General features: G+C 45.0%; 1 protein-coding gene across 4 annotated transcripts in view; it reads right to left on the reverse strand.

Annotated features, from left to right (window-relative positions):
• Window positions 1-19,128, reverse strand: part of KCNMB2 (potassium calcium-activated channel subfamily M regulatory beta subunit 2) — a 147,117-nt gene that overhangs the window by 32,057 nt on the left and 95,932 nt on the right. The window lies entirely within an intron of this gene.

Below are 19,128 nucleotides of genomic sequence, written 5' to 3' on the forward strand. Positions count from 1 at the left end.
TTTCTGTGAAAATACTTTTTTTACTGTTTCTTTTAAATCTTATGCTCAGTAACCTGAGGTGACTTCCTGATCATCTTCTTTCCTATTTTGAATTTTTTTTTCAGACAATAATTATTGCAATTTTTTGCAAGCTCTTAATATTTTCATGTACTCTAAAATGGGTGAGATGAAATTGTGCATGTCTTGTGACCTTTTCTCCCCGGAATACTGGGCTGTTGCCATTCCTCATTTAAAGCCAAGCAAAGCATGGCTGTTCACAACCAGGATTTCCTTTGTGTGTTAAGATGTAGTGCACTGCAGTGAGCAAGGCAGCACTTGGTCTGAACCTGCCTTTATACTTTTGGCTGAAATGAAACTAGAGCGTGTTGTGAGCTTTACTGCTGTACCCAGCACTGAGCAGTTGGGGCTCTCAGTCTTCATCAGGCCTCAAAGAAGAATTTAAATAATATTTTCAAGATAGGCTGTCTGCAGTACAGTGTAGGATAGGCATGACCCAAAGCCTACCATACGGTCATCAGCCCAAATCTTGAACTGATGAACTGGCTGATAGGTACTTTGAAAGACTGGTGATGGTGGCTGGCCCATTCCATCACGTTTCATCCCATCCCATTCCAGCTTCAGAGGCAACCACAGCAGAAGAAAAATGGCTCAGCAAACCCAACAATCAGGGTTCACGTCAAAACTTCTCTTGACTTCAAAAAAGAACATGGATGAAAAATTAGACTGTCCCGACCATGGAAAACACATGTATAGGGATACCTGCGCTGCTCCTGTACTCTCCCCTGGGTTGATTTCAATAACAGTGCTCAGATCGTGTTTTGTACAAAGTCATTAAATTCATATAATTTAAAAAAAAAACCAATCCAATGTTGCTTCCACCACTCTCTAGCCCTTGCCCATCTCCTTTGAGATGGATGCTGCTTGTCTGTTCTCTTGTCTGAAATTATCTACTCACTTTTTGCACTCTCCTTCCCTTTCTCGGAATTGCCTTTGCAGAAATGCACATAAACAGCTATTCTTGGGGTCAGCATTTCAATTAGTTTTGAATTGTGCACTTCTATTTCCTGAGTCTTTACTTATTTATTGTTATTTATATTGAATCTTTTTCTGAGTGTTTGCATTGATTCCAATGACTGTGTTAGATGCTTATCTGTATAAATAGATCAATAGCTTTCAGACTGCTCTTTCTGAAGCAATAGACTGAGAGGCTTGCTTCGAACTTGAAAGCTTCTGTACTGAACTTATTAACACAGCCAGCTATCACAAATGTATGATCCATAAAATTACTTCAATCCCATGCTAAAGTAAGTGGATTTTGTACCGTTTCTTGCTGGCCAGTTGTATTTAAGCAGTTGCCAATCTTACACCTCCTTTTTCCATTGCAGACATCCTCAGTTCATCATGGGGAAGGACACAACTGACATGATAACACTCTTTCCAGAGTTGACAGGGCTGGGTTAATTGCTGTCCCAGCAGACAAGGGTGTGTGGATCATCCTGGGTTCCTCCAAGGGACTAATCTAAAGGGAGGATCTAATAGGAATCAATCACCCATCTCAAATGAGAGATGCTCCCTCCTCTTAAATGGCAGTAAAACAAACCTTCCCCTAATCTGATCTGAACTCAAATCAGACACAAACTATGACTTTCATTTCTATTTCTAGCTTGCTCAAGGAAAGACCTCTTTGCACTGTCTTCCTCCAAGCCAATTTTGGGCTAAGCGAAAAAACATAGTTCCACAAAATCTCTGCCTGAAGCCACCGGGAACATAGCAAGATAATAGTGTAGCAAGATAAGGGGGATTAAGATTACTTCCGGGCTTTTTAAGAAATAAGGGGTGAAAAAGTTAATGGAACACTCAACGGGGAGACATTGCTGGGACCTTTAAAAAGTGATGGACTGAGATAGCTGGGTGCACAGCAGTTGCGTTGTATGAAATACCATTGCATGGCCAGCCCTTTCCACGTACACTGAAGCCTGCTGAATTCCACATGGATTATGGCATGGAGCCTTTAGGAGCTATGGATAATGGAGCTGATCACTTCCAGCTGATGTGTGCAATAAAGAAGTAGCTGAAGTACAATGAACTGGCCGTTAGCAAAATGAGAAATACAACGGCTGGCAACACAATGGCATAATCGGTGCAAGAGGAGCGGCATGTCTGTTGCTGGCTATTGATGGGTCCTGCAGAGGATGAGCCTAAGATTCTCGTGTGGGGTCTGCCTATTGATTACACTTCATTTATGAAAGTCTTAAGTTTGCCTCTCACTCATTGTGATTTTTCTGGGCTAATTTGGTTCTTGTTTAATAGAGGAAATGGCTCTGGTGCAAACACATCAATGCCTCCTGCGCTCTACAGCGCATATTGAGAATTTGCTTGTATTGTTGTGGAAATTAGATGCTACTTTAATCCCCGTAGTGAGTTTGAGTGGAGTATTCTGTAGAGACAATAACAGCCATCAACAACCCAAATCCAGTGGAGGCCTGATCCGGCTTGTATTGAAGCTGACGAAGTGTTTCTATTGTACTTAATGGACACTGGCTTTGGCCTCAAAAGAGTGCACTTCAGATTGAACTTCTCTGCTTCTGCAGAGATCTTATTAGATTTGCAGACTTGGTATTAGATTTGCTCAGTGGTATGAGAACATTACTATTCTGTTAAATTACTTTTTCAGTTAATAATACATTCTTTTCTACAAGGATTTTTCTTTCTTAAGTCGTTTTTACCTGTTTGCCTTCAGGTGGTTGGGGAATTCATTCTCGCTTTCTGCCTTGAACTACTACATACCATTATCTTGCAGGATTAAACAGCTCTTGTCCACTTCTCAAATGAGTTCTCTGTATGCTAAACTGTATTTTTGTTCCTTGAGTAGAGTGTCCCTTTTTTACCGGTGGAAACAAAACAAGAAGAGCCTTGTGAATTACTGAGAAACCTAAATCAAAATAGGTTCTTGACCCCAAGCTCTTCCAGGGCAAGGCTCAGCACTGACTTCTGGGGAAGCCCTCCTCATACCTGAGCCTGTTCTGTCGCTACATACAGATACACTTCGTGAGCTTGTTCCTAATGAAACAGATGTCCGACATCTGAACTGAATTATGTTGTTTGTAGTATTTACACCTGTCATAGCAGCAGCATGCTAAAAGCTTTGAAGAGATGCTGCAAGACAAAGTCCCTGCCTAAAGAGCTTAATATTCATATTTTATTCAAAACAAAAAATATCCATACTTTGTGTCTGTAAGATACTGGATTTAAAAGGCTTTTCTTCTTAAATTAGCTCACAGAAATACAACCCCCCGAAGGGAGCGAAGGAGACAGCCGTGGAGGATAGGGAGCCAGCACTACGGAGTACAAAGCAACCTTCAGCTGCCTCATCTAGAGAAGCACTTCCAGCCTCAGCCTGAGGTCCTTATGGACACTTTTATCCCTGTGATCCCAGCTGGGATCAGAGAAGACTGAATGCACTGTGCCCCTCTATGTGGCACTCCCTGTGCAGAAGTGAGACCCAGCCCCGCTCCATCTGGGACAGGGGAACCCAAGACAGTGTGATGGGGATGTTGTCTTTGGATCTGCCTGTTCAAATGGCAGTCCTCACTATCAGAACAAAATCGGATTGCTCTTCCTTTTTGTCAGAAGTCAAGAGTGCATAATGCACAGTTTATCAGTTGTGATTGCTGTGCACACATTCCACTATTCCCAATATTTTGTCACAGTACAATTATTTGCTATTTCTATTCACAGCACATCACAGTGTCAACATTCTTTAAAAAAATATATTAAATTATTCAAAAACAAAGGAAAACTAAAGAATAGCATATGAAAAAATCTGTCAGAAAAGGTTACATTTCTGCACCAGATATACTTGAAGTTTAGTGGAAGTAGGGTACTTTTGCCATAATGGACAACAGTGAGAGTGAAATGGAGACGGTGCTGAGGAAGGGAACGGTGACCGCAAATAATATGTTTTTGGGGAGAGGAAGGCAAACACACCAGTATGTGTTGATGGTAGAGAAGGAAAGCTGATGAGAGTTTTGAAGCCAGAAGTTCCAGATTGTTGCAGAATTTTAATGTGTTTCCACATGAATGATATTTGGTTAGATATTGTAAGCACAGTACTGGAAAATTAGAATTAGCAAATAAGCAAATTAAACTGAAATTTGGGCAAAGAGATTTGAAAGTAGATGTAAGTACTTCAGTCATGATGGGCTTTGCACTCCAAGGAATTTATTTTTTTTAAAATAGTCTGTAAATTCTTGTTGGATTTGAAATTGTTTCCACTAGAGATTCTAGAGATTTTGCAAGGATGTCTGCTGAGGTTATAGAAGAATGGAAACAAAACAACAACAGAAGACATGTAGGTTGAAAACGAAACAGTTTTAACTCAATGATCTCTCTTTTGTGAAATGCTTATCACAGATAAAATTTCTGGGCTCCATTCCTGGCCACAACACGACGACAAAAACACTTAACACAAACCACTCCTGGTTCTTAAGAAAAGGTCTGTTACACGGCCAAACCGCACATCTGTCTTTGCAGGGTTAATTATTTCTGAAACCCCAGTGAGGCACAAAGAAAGCGGCACAGATAGACACCGGACGTAAATAACTCTGGCTATTAGCTGCACGGCGGGGAAATCACCCAAGGGCGGCAGGCAGAGGAGACGGGTATGTGGTGGACCCCAGGGTACACCAGCGTGCCCCAGCACCTGCACCGGAGCACCCTGCCACGCTGAGCTGAAGCCACTTCTGAACAATGGCACTTTGATTAACGCAGGAGTCGGCTTGCTCTGCAAACCAGCCTCACGCTAACACCAAAACGAACTAGACAGCTCAAATACGAGAAACAGAAAAAGCAACAAGCACTAGTAAAAGAAAATAGCCCATAGTGTGTAGCCCCAATGACTTTGTCAGTATATTGTCTTTCCCATGAAGTTCTGGCATTTTTTGTATTGATTCTCAAAGAACATTGCAAGACTATGTAGAGACAGAGGAACAGAGATGCAGAGCAGTCTGATAACTTACCATGACAGCACCTACCAAGTCAAAAGTACATCCAAGGCTTCCCTCTCCGATTTATGAGGTTAGATCATACTGATTTTATCAGCAAGGTCATTTTAGCACCCACGCTTAATCCAATATCTACTCTGATATTTGTTTAGGAGATTTGAGTAATCTCTTTAAGAGAATTAACAAGTGCTGGAGTCTTAAAGAGCAATCTTCTCTCAGCCCTGTCTGGAGCAGAAGGATTTGAGGTCACAGCTAGGTGAAGAGTTTTTTAAGGCAGTCTGGAAACAAATGAAATTGTCTTTAGAGCCAGTCAGGTTATGGAGAATGGAGGCACAAAGCCTGCAAATGATTTTAGGTTGTTTTGAGGGTTCAGTTTGGCTGTTCTGGAGGCAACCCATGACATGCTGCATGATGCTACAGCACTGATAATGTGATCTACAGAGGGGCTTGCTCCGACAAGTTTCCCCTCTGTGCCATGTACACCTGCAGTCAGTGGCCAAACAACACGTGGATGTTTTGCTGCCTTTTTCCGATGTCACCGTAGGCTGCCTGTTGGCCTGTCACGATATAGCGTTGGCCCTGGAGCTGCGTGATGGGAGCTAATTTGTAACTAATGGAGTGGATGGGAAAATCCAGTGAAGCAAAGTCACTGATGCTCAAATGCCAAGCTGTTAAATCTTCGGCAAGTCTTAGTTCAGAATTTTTATTTATTTTTTTTTTTACAAACAATTAGAAAGATAATCAGTGGATATAAAATGCAGCATGAGTAACAAATAGGAGGAGCTGGAAGCGATTGTGCAGCAGGATAACTATGACCTGGTTGCCATTACTGAAACGTGGTGGGACCACTCCCACGACTGGAGTGCTGTGATGGAAGGCTACAAGCTCTTCAGAAGGGATAGACGAGGAAGGAAGGGTGGTGGTGTGGCCCTTTATATTAAAGACTGCTTTGACGTTGAAGAGCTTGGGGTTGGGAATGATACAGTTGAGTGTCTATGGATAAGGATAAGAGGAAAGGCCTGTAGGAGTGACATCGTGGTGGGGGTCTGTTATAGACCGCCTAATCAGGATGAAGAGAAGGACGAGGCGTTCTATGGGCAGCTTGAGCGAGTCGCGCAATCGCCAGCACTCGTTCTTGTGGGAGACTTCAACTTCCCTGATATATGCTGGGAATATCATACAGCGCACAGGAAACAGTCCAAAAGGTTCCTAGAGGGTGTGGAAGATAGTTTCCTTATCCAGCTGGTACGAGAGCCTACCAGGGGTGGTGCCCTGATTGACCTACTCTTTACTAACAGAGAAGGTCTGGTGGGAGACGTGAAGGTTGGGCACTGTCTTGGGCAGAGCGACCATGAAATTGTAGAATTCTCTATTCTTGGAGATGTCAGAAGGATCACTAGCAGAACGGCTATCCTGAACTTCAAGAGGGCGGACTTTGACTTGTTCAGGACGCTTGTTGCGAGGGTCCCTTGGGAGTCGCTCCTTAAGGGTAAAGGGGTCCAGGAAGCCTGGACGCTCCTCAAGATGGAGATCTTAAAGGCACAAGAACAGGCTGTTCCTGAATGCTGTAAGGCAAGCCGTAGGGGAAGAAGACCGGTGTGGATGAACCGGGAACTATTGTTGAGGCTCCGGAAGAAAAAGAGAGTCTATGTCCTCTGGAAGAAGGGACAGGCTACTTGGGGAGATTACAAAGAAGTTTCTAAGGTATGCAGGGAAGAAGTTAGGAAGGCAAAAGCTCAGCATGAACTCAGATTGGCCACTGCAGTAAAAGAGAACAAGAAATCCTTTTACAAATATATCAGTGGTAAGAGAAGAAATAAGGAGCATTTACACCCTTTACTTGATGCAGCGGGGAATGTGATCACTGAGGATAAGGAGAAGGCTGAGGTCCTCAACGCCTTCTTTACTTCTGCCTTTAATAGGCAGATCAGTTATCCTCAGGGCACTTTATGCCCTAATCTGGAAGTCTGGGATGCCAGGCCGAGTACACCCCCTGTGGTACAGGTGGAGACAGTTAGAGAGCTCCTTCTCCATCTGGACTGCCACAAGTCCATGGGACAGGACGGGCTCCATCCTAGGGTGCTAAGGGAGTTGGTGGGGGTGATTGCCGAGCCGCTCTCGGCCATCTACCAGCGGTCCTGGTTATCTGGGGAGGTCCCGGAGGACTGGAGGCTTGCCGATGTGACTCCCATCTACAAGAAGGGCCGTAAGGAGGATCCGGGGAACTACAGGCCTGTCAGCCTGACCTCAGTACCTGGGAAAGTTATGGAGCAAATCATCTTGGGTGAGATCACTCGGCATATGAGTGGCATCCAGGGGATCAGGCCCAGCCAGCACGGGTTCACGAAAGGCAGGTCGTGCTTCACCAACCTCATTTCCTTTTATGACTGGGTGACCAGACTGGTGGATGAAGGAAAGGCTGTTGATGTGGTCTACCTGGACTTCAGCAAGGCCTTTGACACGGTCTCTCACAGTATTCTCCTAGGGAAACTGGCTGCCTGTGGACTGGGTAGGTATACCCTTCTTTGGATAAAGAATTGGCTAGGGGGCCGTGCCCAGCGGGTGGTGGTTAATGGAGTCAAGTCCAGCTGGCAGCCTGTTACAAGTGGTGTCCCCCAGGGGTCGGTACTTGGGCCCATCTTGTTCAATATCTTTATTGATGACCTAGACGAGGGGATTGAGTGTACCCTCAGTAAGTTTGCAGATGACACCAAGTTGGGTGGCGGTGTTGATCTGCCTGAGGGTAGGGAGGCCCTTCAGAGGGCTCTGGATAGGCTGGATCACTGGGCTGAGCTGAATGGCATGAGGTTCAACAAGGCCAAGTGTCGGGTCCTGCACTTTGGCCACAATAACCCCATGCAGCGCTATAGGCTCGGAGCTGAGTGGCTGGAGGACTGTGAAGAGGAAAGGGACCTGGGGGTGTTGGTTGATGCTCAGCTGAACATGAGCCGACAGTGTGTCCAGGTGGCCAAGAGGGCCAACGGCATCCTGGCCTGCATTAGAAATAGTGTGGCCAGCAGGAGCAGGGAGGTAATCATCCCCCTGTATTCGGCACTGGTGAGGCCGCACCTTGAGTATTGTGTTCAGTTTTGGGCCCCTCACTACAAGAAAGGCATTGAAGCCCTGGAACGTGTCCAGAGAAGGGCAACAAAGCTGGTGAGGGGTCTGGAGCACAAGTCTTATGAGGAGCGGCTGAGAGAGTTGGGATTGTTTAGTCTGAAGAAGAGGAGGCTCAGGGGAGACCTCATTGCACTCTATAGCTTCCTGAAGGCAGGTTGTGATGAACAGGGGTTTGGCCTCTTCTTCCAGGCAACAAGCAGGACCCGAGGAAATGGCCACAAGTTGTACCAGAGGAGGTTTAGATTGGACTTGAGGAAAAACTTTTTCTCTCAAAGAGTGGTAAGGCACTGGAACGGCCTGCCCAGGGAGGTGGTGGAGTCTCCGTCCCTGGCAGTGTTCAAGAGGCGGCTTGATGAGAAGCTACAGGATATGGTTTAGTAGCTGTGGCAGCAATGGTAGTGGGAAGACAGTTGGACTAGATGATCTTATAGGTCCCATCCAACCATGTGATTCTATGATTCTATGATTCTATGATTCTATGATAAAATCAAATGTTTGTTTGAAGCTCTTGGGTTAAATAATTTTGGGAAAGGCTTTGAGGAAATGACTTTGAATCCTTGCATCCAAAGCCACTCTGTGTGTTCTGGTTGTTCGATGGATCTAAAATAAACCATTTCTACATGTTCTTGTCTGACAATATGTGGCTGACATTACGAAAGATTAGCTCTTCTCTGCAGGTTGGTCCAAGAAAATAATGAAAATCCCACAAAAGCAGCGTTCCCACAAGACTCCTGTCATGTGAGGCAGAACAGTCACTTAGCAGCTCATGGCATTGCTGTACTATTAACCCTTACACTCTTTTCTCTCCCAAAGGCTGATGAATTTTTGTCTAGATCCAGAAACAAATATCATCCTGCGGGCCTGTGGGGGTGGATGCTGAGGATGCTCATCTCAGGCACCCTGCCGTTTCACAGCTGGCAGCAACAGAGACATTTATCAGTCTTCTGAGCCAAGGTTCACCAGATAGAATCGCATCCCACTTGGAGGTAATGTTGGACTATTTCAGCCTCAAGAGTAGAGGTAGGTTTGGATATTAACTCATCTCAGCCTCCAAGCTTTAGACGAAAAGAGAATTTGGAAAATAACTGGGAATCCTGAGGCCAAACACCCCAAGCTTAAGAGCACACAATGCAGCAGCTACACCTGAAGTGGCACTACCACTCACCTAGCAGGGAAGTTTGCTATCCAGGACATAAAAAGGTTGTTACCTTTTCATGGCTGATAAATTGCAACCACAATTATTTTATTTCAAAAGAAAACAAACCTCCTGTTAGAACAGCGAGAAGCAATATTAAAAAAAAACTCATTCTTTTATGTTTGAGATACATTTATATAGATGTCTCTTAATATTTCAATATTTCGAGAAATGGCAGCCTATATGAGCAAATGGAAGCATCTGTCATAGCATATAGGTAATCTCCTTGGCAAGGCCTATAAAACTGAGGGTAAAAGAGGTATGGTAGGTGTTGGCTAAAGTAACACAATATTTGCACAAAAAACAGTAGGGGGTATGGTAAATGTGAAGATAAATTGTTTATAAAGTCAACACATCCTTAGCAGATCCTCTGTAGGGGTCCGGAGGACCCTTGCCTTCAAGTCACCTGTTTTATTTTTTGAGATCCACCACTAAATCACAACCCAGCATCCTCCTGGTCTGGCGGCTGCTGTAGAGCAGAGAGATGAGCAGAGGTGGGAAGAGGACACTGTCCAGCCTTGGGGCTCAGAGGGTGCTAAAAAGTCTGACTGTAATGCAGGTCCTGACATATCTCCTTTAAAATGAATGATGAGGACTTGCTGCAAGGCAGCCTGCCTGAAGGAAACAGTCAGACATGTATCAAAAAGCCCCTGAAAGTGTGGTCCACAAAACGCTTAAAGTCACTCAAAGACGTGGTGATCTGCCAAGCTGGGTGCTCTGGTGTGATGGCAATGCTCCTGCGGATGCTCTGGTGGGGAGTCCGTGCTGAATGCAGGCCCTCAAGGGTTAAATGCTTACCTTGGCACTTACAAACTTCCATAATAAGAAAGATCTAAAAGAAAGCAGCCATCTGCTTCAGGAAAGGCACCATGGAACGATCAGCCTGCACTGCTTACCAAAGCAGTGAGTCGGGGAATCAAACAAGACGGGACCAGGCAGCCTAAACCCCGGCTGCTTTAGAGCTCCACAGCAGGAAGTCGGCCCTCCCCAGCAAAACAGACAGTCCAGCTCGTCCTGCATGGGCAAACAAAATGAGCCCCCAGAAAGGGAACAGGGGAGGAAAGAGGCGTGCATTTCCAGCTTTCTCCGTGCTGTGAGGTAGCAGAGATAAGAAATGACCCCCATTGCTTAAGCTCTTAACCCTTAGATACTTTCTCCTATTAATGCCAGAAGGAAAATCTTAAAGTCTGAAAGTGTAGTGGAAACACATTACAGAAAGGCATGCAGAATTAAACAATTCATTGAATGCTCATTTCTTCAGTACATCTTGATGTACCATTCACTTCAGCAGAAATGCTACCAGCTCCCTGGGATCCCCTCCAGATTTATTCCAGGGCAACACTGAACAGGTACTGCTCAAAGTAAGGGATTGCCAAAGGAAAACACTGGGGTAGGAAATACCAGCTGCCCCAGCCCAGCTCAAAGGTTTGACCTCAATTTCAAGAAGTAGCAGAATTCAGGCTCCTGGTCTCCATGTCTCCCCATGATCAATCAGAAGAGCTCCAGGCCGCACTGGAGATCTATGAGGTTCTGCAAGCTCAGCTAAGCTTTTGGGTGATGATGCAGATGGAGCCTTGAGTACAAATATATAAGGTCTTTCAGTGTTAATGAAAGCCTTGTAATGGGCCTCTCCATAATATTCACAATTTATGATAGCCTAAAGCCACCTGGCTCTATATGAAACTCACCACCATTTGCAGAAACAAAATCAAAACATAAAAAACCTGAAACAAACATAAGAAATGAAATCAGCTACTTTAAATGTGGCTTCCCAGAGGCAAGGTGCAGGAGGGTGTAGAGGAACCACATAATTCACAGGTGGAGGGTGTATGTAACTGTCATATGGTATCATCTCCATACACCAGCACCTTTCTGTACGTAACCATACCTGTGTGTGGAAAACCTAGTATTTTCATTTTTCCTGTGTCTATTTGAAGGGTTAGATGTGGTTGTTAATATACAGCATGCTACTACTAGCAGGAATCTTAATACAGATCTCCTATTGCTAGTGTTCTTTATTATTATATATATTAATATATATTTTTTTATATATAAAAATTATATAAATATATATATTTAGTGATCTTTATTACTATATATATTTATTATTATAAAATATACTAATGTATATTTTGACATGCAAGTGGAAGTACGCAATAAAGACATACATTAGCAAGTTTGTGCAGCTTACTCCCCAGCCATGACTCCCTCTTACTCTGGGAAGCAAAGCCCAAGTGACTCAGCTGTGGTGAGCACATAGACATCATGGGGGCAGTTTCCTTAGCCACACAAAACATCCTCTGCCTGCTGCTTACTGTCCCTTGAAGTCACTGCTAAATAAGCCGATGCTAGACCTCCTACCTGAATTTCAGAGGTGCGATCAATGTATCACAAAGCAGAGGCTTTCACTTGCAAGCAAGTAAACTTTTGGTACTGTTCTGACTTTAGGCTTAATAGGGAAGGAAAAAAAAATTATTTATTTATTTTCCCTACTACCTTGTCTCCAAACACTGCCTGAGCCCATAAATAAATAAAGAAAGCAGATTCTGGGTCCTCAGCTGATTGTCATTAGGGATCTGTTAAAGTTAATGAAACTCCAGCAATTGAGAGCTGGGTCCAGGTGCTTATGATCAAGGCTAGATTAAGAGCAGATAAATAGTTCACCCAGCCACAGTGGGGACTGGTTTGTTTGGGATGGTTCTGTGGAGTTTCTTGCTGAGGCATTTTGAAGAAAACAGCTTTTTGGAGGAGTTGGACAGAAGAACTGGGAGCTGCGTGAAAAGGAGGAAGATGTTTGTGGATTTGAGGTATTGTGTCCAGTAGCCTGGAGTATTTCCTTTTTATTTGTGCATTGTTTCTTAAAGTGTCTTTGCTCCTTGTATTGCAGCCTTCTAGGGTAAAGTATGTATGTTGTACTGCATCAAGATGCCACTTTCATTGTCTTTACTGTAATCTAAACTGCAGTTCAGTAAGGCTGAATGTATGGCTTTCCTCCCTGTGTAGGCATGCAGTCATGGAAGAGCTGTGCAGAAATGAGTGTATTGATTTATGCCTGTCACTGCCTGAGAAGAGCAAATAGGGGTCTCAGTGTTCTAGCTTGGCTGATGGACCATACTAAACACAGCCTGGTTCTGCTGCCATTATGTGTGAGATATCTTTGATGTAGCCAACTCACATTGGAAGTGTTGTAGAAGGAGAAACAGAGTCAGCTTCACAGGCAATGATATCAGAATGATATTATTTAGGCTAAAATGAGACAATATTTGGAAAATTCCATTCTTAGTAATAAGACCTGGCCTCAGGGAGGCTGATTGGTGCTGCCTGTACCAGATGGGAGAGTGGGTTGGTAGCACAAGACAGAGCCTGGGTGCTGCTGTTGCCACTGAGAGGCAATGCTGGGGTGCAGCTTAGGGGAACATCAGGGTGAGTTTAGGAGGAGAGGAATGTGGGCACCAAGCCAGCTGAAATTGGGAAAATAAGACCTGGGAAAGGGAGCTTTTGTTGCAGTGCTTTGTAGGGGACAAGTGCTGGTGATAACCTGCTTGGTGGTGGGAGGGGATGCAAACCTGATTATCAAGATGTAGAGCGAACATGGCATGGCCACAGGCTTCTGTTAAAGGTGGGGGAAGAAAAGGCAAAATTGGAGAAGGTGTAAAATGGTAGAGACCTGATCTATTGGGGATGTCTTGTCTCTGTAGCCCTTGATGGTGATCCTATCCCCACCTGGGGCCCAGCACAAGCTTCCAGCTCCTACTGGCATTGGAAGCACAAGGCCCTGGCTGTGTTATGCTGACGCTTGCCCTATAAAATTGACAGCAATAATGAATGATAGTCTGTATTTCTGCAATGTCTTCTTCCCTGGAACACTTAACACCATGCCATTGACAACATTTTTGAGGGCTGGATTGCAGCCAGTTTCTTGAATAGTTTGGCCATGGCCCTACAGCAGGGAGTCCCAGTCTTTAGTGCTTATGATCAGGGTGAGGGACTTGCTTTCCTTTCTCTCCCTGCCTACCTCTCCAAAATAAACAACCTGTCCTTACAGCAAGTCCTGTATCTCCAGGACTGTCTAGAGGGGCTTTAGGGATGTTAACTGCTCACCTTGAGCACCTTGTTGGTCTCAGCTTGATGCTCAAGCTCTGAAGTCACCTCCTCTAGCTGAAGTGTGTGCTCTAATCAGTGTTATGGGATGGGAGCAGCTGTCTGTAGTACCAGACACCAGATCTAATGACACATCGCTGGAGGAGTTCTGGGCTAGATTATAGTGATAACTTATTAAATACAAATCAGAGAGAGACAATTTCACTAGTTCTGGAGAGATTACAGGCAATTGAGAAATAAATGAGTCTTCTTTCTATCCTTGGTCCATCACACAGGTCAGGACTTCTCTAGATATTTGTGGGCTGAATCTGCTAGTGACTATTGTATTCCTTGGCATGAACTGAAATTTCAGCCTCCAGGTTCATGGCCATTAACTGTGGGGAAAACAAGTGATGCATTCATCTCACATAATGAGTTTGCCTGTGGAAGCTGCAGATGGTTTGATTGACTTATGACTGTGGCTGGGTACTTGTATCAGGTGTCTGCAAAAATGACCAGTCTGAAATGGCTGCTGCTTGTGTGACATGATGGTCCCCCCTGCAGATGCTGGGCACTTGGCTAGGAGTAGGGCTCCAAAACAGCTGTGGCTTTCTAAAGCCATAATGGAATTTGCTGCTTCTGGGTTTGAGAGTGTGGTTGCAAGCATAAAAAGCAGAGGGATTAAATACACCTGATTCTTTAGGGTGGACTCTGGTAGAGCTTTTCTGCTCAAACTTCTTGCCTCGCTTTCTTGGACACTGGTCACTTGCTGGTCTTTTTGATTCAACAGCATAAAATGAAACAGTCTTGATTTGTACTGCAGGAGTAAGGATGGGAGCTGAAGCTTTTGAGCACCTCATGTTCAGGCAAAGGAGACCAATGCACCTGAGGCAGTGACTACTCTAAATATTGCTTTCAATCCTTGAGTGTGGGCATGAGTGGAGTTAGAACAAGCTGTGTACTTTTGCCATTAAGGCAAAGCTGTGCTGCTGCTTGAGCACTTGCAGCACTTGATAGGGATACAGGTGGGTCAGCAACTGCTCTGTGGTCACCTGTTTGATTTTCTGAGTGGAGGGAAATCAGTACCTGTGCTGCCTGGGGGAGGCAGTGGGTTTCTGGGTTTCAGGCTGGGTTACTGCAGGCTCAGATCCTCAGGAGTGATTGCCATTTTAGCAGCACCTGTGCTCCTGTTTTGCTGATGGTGTTGCTTATTTTTATAGATCAGGAAGTTGCAATCAATTACAATACCAAGAGTACAATCTGAGCCCATGAGATGAGGAGTGGATGTATACTTTGAAGAAAGCACTGAAGAAAAAACATTTTCAAAGTATCAGTTTTATAATCCCTGTAAAAGATGGACACAACAAGAGACTCTTTTTCCACTGAGTGAAACAGAAAGCAATTAATCAAAATTTCCAGGTTGTTTTTAGTTTTTCCATCAACTTGTATTGCACCTTCCTTCCCTGCTTTTGCCTTTTGTAGACAAGGCAGAGCTGAAACTGCCTTGTACAACGGTGGAAAGCTTTGGTGGATACTCCTATGGAGATGTAAAATGATTAATCTGCAGGCATCCGAGAACACTTATGACTTAGCTTTTGGTCTTGTATCTGTTAGTTCACTTATGGGGCTGTTAATATCTTGTAATGCACATCAGGCCACATCTTAATGATTTAAAAGGGTCTGTTTTATCTGTAACTAGTGAGAAACACTATTATTTTAAGTAGTGTAACTTGTGTACCAGTCAGATAAGTGGTATTAAATGGCTTTAAGAACTTGACTGCAGGCTTGTTTCAAGGTGCTGAAAGTCCATCACCCCTCGGATCAGCACTGCATCCCTACAGCTCCAGAGCTGGAGTGGGGGAAAAGCAGAAGGGCAGGAGCCTGGGAGGCCATGATGTGGAGGGAGGGGATAAGGCAGTTTGCAGTGTGATGTAGCATCTGGACCTGAGGACAGCTAGGGAGGAAGAGTAAGAGCTGAGTGTGACAGAGGAAATCTAATAAGGATGAGAGAGCTGGGAGATGCTGAAGGATGGACACATTGGGGAGAGGGGGAAGGACAGGTCACTTCCTTCCACTCCAAGACCTTGTGCTGACAGCAAATCCCATCCAGGAGCAACCTTTGCCTCCTAATGCTGACCTGCTAATTGCTGAGAGGCAGCCTGCAGTGCTGAGACCCAGTGGATCTGCTGGCAGCAGCGGGATGCTTTCCATCATCTTCCCTGCCTCTGAAACTTTCAGTGCTTGTCAAAACCATGCAGCTTCCCTCAGAGCTAATTAACTGTGTATTAGTGGAGACAGACTTCAGTTTTAAGCAGAATAAGCCCAACTGAGTGTGTAGGTAGGACATGGATGGAATTAAGCTATTTCTGAGATTTTCATTCATTCTTCCCATGTACAAGACATTTTGTCTCCCCACCAGCCTTTGCACATCAGCAGTAGAGTTACGAATTAGAAGCAGAGTGAAAAATGGCCATTTTTCCAGGCTTGCCACATCTCTAGTGTGGAGGGCTACTGTTCAATTCAAATAAACCCAGTACAGAAGCTAATTGCTGAGAAACAGTGGGATCTTTCAAAGCTCTAATTAAAGGCAATTTAAAATCTCCACTGATATTAGCAGGAGCATAAAACTGCTGCTGGATGTGTATCAGTTAGCAAGACCAGCTTACCAACTGAGGGGCACAGCTGACCTCTTTTAGAAATGGGCATGGCTCTGCTGAGCAAATTGGGAGTTAAATGGACTGGCATTGTGTGGAAATTTGGCTCGTTATTCCTCCTGCACACCCCTAGCAGTGCAGCTGGGAAATATTTCTGAGCACTAAATGGCAGGAATGCTGAAGGGTGAGTGTGGTGTGAAGTCAACTTGATCTTGTCCAGGCCAGCAAAGAATATCCAAGTGTCCATGGGGCTGCAGCAGGAGCACAGATTTTCAGTTCTGTACTGAAGTAAAAGCTTTACCTAAACAACAATTAACTCATTATCTGAGTAACTCCATGCTTTCCATCTTGCTTCCTTTCTGGTGAAACATCTAGTGAAATCACACTGCCTCATCCTTTTGTAAACAACCAAATATTCCACCCAGCAGTGTTTGCCTGTACCTGGGCACATAGAAGTGAGTCCCTGGCCACGTGGGAGCTGGAGGGAGTTTTGCCCCCGAGTTCAACTAGCACTAAGACTATTCCTGTAAAAGTGCATTTCCACAGTTGCATGGTAATATCTCTGCTGTAGACCTCCAGTTAAATGCATATTAAAGCCTAGGGTCGAGCCACCTGGTAGTAAATTAATGGTCCATAGTGTAGCTACTGCTGTGATGCCTCTCTTCCATTAAGAGAGAGGCAATGCTGCTGTAAGTGGTTTATATGCCCAGAATAATGGTGCTTGTGGCTTGCACCTGCATAGAGGAGGATGCTTGTTGCATTTAAACAATATATGAGCCAGAAGGCATTGCTCAGCCCGGAAGGCACTGCAGAGATGCAGCATACCAAAGGGAGATTCTTATGGGAGTGGGGACTTCTGGCATTTTGCCCCATACATCACCTCAGGGGGGGTTCACACAGACACCTTCACTGATGGGGTTTTGCCTGCCCTTTGCCTGGAGAGGTATTAAAAGCATCAATATTTTTGTTTGCAGCCTCCAAACAAGCATGCAAAAACCAGCAGGCTCCTTTGGTCCTGCTGCCCCTCTCCTGACACAACATACAGTGCTTGGTTATCGTACACTTATCTACCCAATGGCCCTTAAACTTAAAGAAGAGAAATGTTGGGACATCCTGGACACATGCAATACTCCAGTTTACCGGGCTGCCCCATGGCTTTTCAAAACTAGCCTGGTGCTTGGCATACAAAGTGGCACCAAGAGGGAGTGACTTCCCTAGCTTGTTTAAAAGAAAAAGAGTAGAAAATGAAATAAGAGACATTTACCAGTTTTGAAGGTGGGAAGGGTGCTGAGGCCGCCTGCTTTCTTTTCCCATTGCTGTGCTCCTTGTCTCTCTTGGGCCCCATGTTGCAAATCCTATGCTCCCATCTGAAGAGCAATGGCTGCGGGCTCCCTCCAGAGCCCGTTGACGCAATCTGGGTCATTTGGAGGAGGTTATCAGGAAGGATCCTGCGCCTCCCTGCTGTGCTGGTGCTGAGCTTTGCCTTCCAGGGCATGCAAGGGGCTGGGCTTCTCCTGAGCCCTGCTTCCAAACCTGGCTCACTCAACCCATCACAGCCTCAGAACCCGTGGGGTGACTGGCGGAGGAAGGCAATGCTGGGGCACCATGTCAGTGACACGGGAAATACCCTGTGAGATCCATCTAAGCACTTTTTTGGGTGGGGAGAAGAGGAGTCAATGGCTGAAGCCAGCACAGAATATCCCTCTGAGGCAAAAATCTACCTGCCTTGCCCAGGGCTGCTGGTGAACAAGGGGATTTCTAGCAAGGCAAAAAAAGCCCTCTTGGGCGAAGACAGGATTTCAAGTGGGACTGAGTGGATTATGACCAAGAGCTAATCTGTATGGCTGTTTCATAAGTTTCTTCAGCACCTGGACTCTGCTCTCAGCAACAGACACTGTATGTGCTGAGAATGACTGATTTATCAGAAACACCATGTAAGAATATATGCATGCAGAGGTCTGGAGCAAACTAATCAGTTTTTGTATTTTTAGCTTTATAACAAAACTGCTCACCATTCCAACACCAGTTTAGTACTGAGGAACCAGATGTGCTGTCAAGTGCCATGGTTTGGCAGAGGCCACCCTCCACCTGGCAGCTCATATTCCTCACAAATCCCCACTGCTTTCCTTGACCTTATTCTAGGTGTTTACACAGATAAATGCTCATGGCAACAAACCAAACTCCAAAGCCATTGCCAACCTCCTGCTCATTTACTGAGGTTAAAATTCACAAGTAGAGGAAAGGCACAATGCAGATGCCTCTCCAGCCTGGGGACCGTGCCACACTGGCTGTGCTGCTGCTGGTCCCTGTGTTCAGAACAGCTTTGCTGCACAGTGAAAGCCACAAGTGATGAATTTTCAAGGCTTTCCAGACTAATAGTTAATGCAAAGCAGTGGAAGTGAAGACTTGAGTTCCTATCTGGACACTCTGTTCAGCCACAGGTTTTTAATCCAAATTATTTAAACACTCACTGCCTCAGTTTCCCCATTTGTAAATCCCTAACCAGCCCATTTGCTGTCTTTGAATTGAAAGCACTGTGTAAGGATACAACTCTTGTTCTAGCAGCTGCTGCTTGTACACACTTAGAAACAAACTCTGAATTCCCCTGAATTCTGGGGAACATGGATATCTAAAATTAGCCCGTGGCAGGAAGAGAGCACTGTTGTGCATAGCACGATGTCTGTGAGCAGGGGAGCGCCTGGAGCTTGTGCTCTGCCTCTGGGAACCTCCGGTGTGCTGGCTGCTTCCTCAGCCCTTCTGGGTTTTAACTGCAAATGTATAAATGGCTTCAATTTCACCCTGAAGTGAATGAAGGTTGTAAATATGAAGTGAAATAAGACCCAATAGCCCACTATGAAATAAGACCCAATAGCCCACTAAGTGCATGAAGGCTGGCAGCCTGTTTTAATCTGCTGCTGCTACACCTTCAACTTGCCTGGCACAGCTGGGAAGTGCAGCAAGTGCGTGCTGTGTGAGCCCCTCTGTGTGAAGCTGGATTGGGGACAGACAGTGAGTTACCCATCGTCTGTGAGCTGCAGCTTGGGATTTCCTGACAGCTTTTTTTTTTGCAGTGCCA

This window comes from Chlamydotis macqueenii, chromosome 9, assembly GCF_036417535.1.
Source record: "Chlamydotis macqueenii isolate bChlMac1 chromosome 9, bChlMac1.mat, whole genome shotgun sequence".
Classification (NCBI taxonomy): domain Eukaryota; kingdom Metazoa; phylum Chordata; class Aves; order Otidiformes; family Otididae; genus Chlamydotis; species Chlamydotis macqueenii.